This window comes from Egretta garzetta, unplaced genomic scaffold (genome assembly GCF_000687185.1).
Source record: "Egretta garzetta isolate BGI_Z169 unplaced genomic scaffold, ASM68718v1 scaffold291, whole genome shotgun sequence".
NCBI lineage: Eukaryota > Metazoa > Chordata > Aves > Pelecaniformes > Ardeidae > Egretta > Egretta garzetta.
This window is the reverse complement of record NW_009258783.1, coordinates 2,205,533-2,206,113: the sequence shown is the minus strand read 5'-3', so window position 1 is coordinate 2,206,113 and position 581 is coordinate 2,205,533.

Here is a 581-nt window from a genome sequence, read left to right as displayed (position 1 = left end):
TTCCGGAAGGCCGCGCCGCCAGCCAGGCCGTAAGGCGCCTCACGCGCACGGCGCCCCCTGGTGGCTGGGAGGAGCGCTGCGGGGGGTGGCGATAGCGTGTGACGGTGCGCGACAGTGCGCGACAGTGTGATAGTGCACGGGTGGAGCTGTGACGGCTGAGCGCCCCGGGGAGGGCGCGGGGCTGGTCACTGGGCCCGGGGATGGCATGGGAGGGGTCGGTCTGGTCACCCAAGGAACAAGCAATGGGGCGAGGGGACACGGCCTCGGGTTGCGCCAGGGCAGGTTTAGGTCGGACACTGGGAAAAATTTCTTCCCCAAAAGGGTTGTCAGGCACTGGAAGGGGCTGCCCAGCGAAGTGGTTGAGTCCCCATCCCTGGAGGGATTTAAAAGCTGGGCAGACGAGGTGCTTAGGGACATGGTTTAGTGGTGGGATGGCAGGGTTAGGGGAACGGTTGGGCTTGGTGATCTTGGAGGTCTTTTCCAACCTAAACCATTCTACGAGGCTGGTCACAGGCCCCAAGGAGCACGTGGACGCGGCCGTGCAAGGGTGCCCCTGGCACCAGCTTGTTCACTCCAGGAGG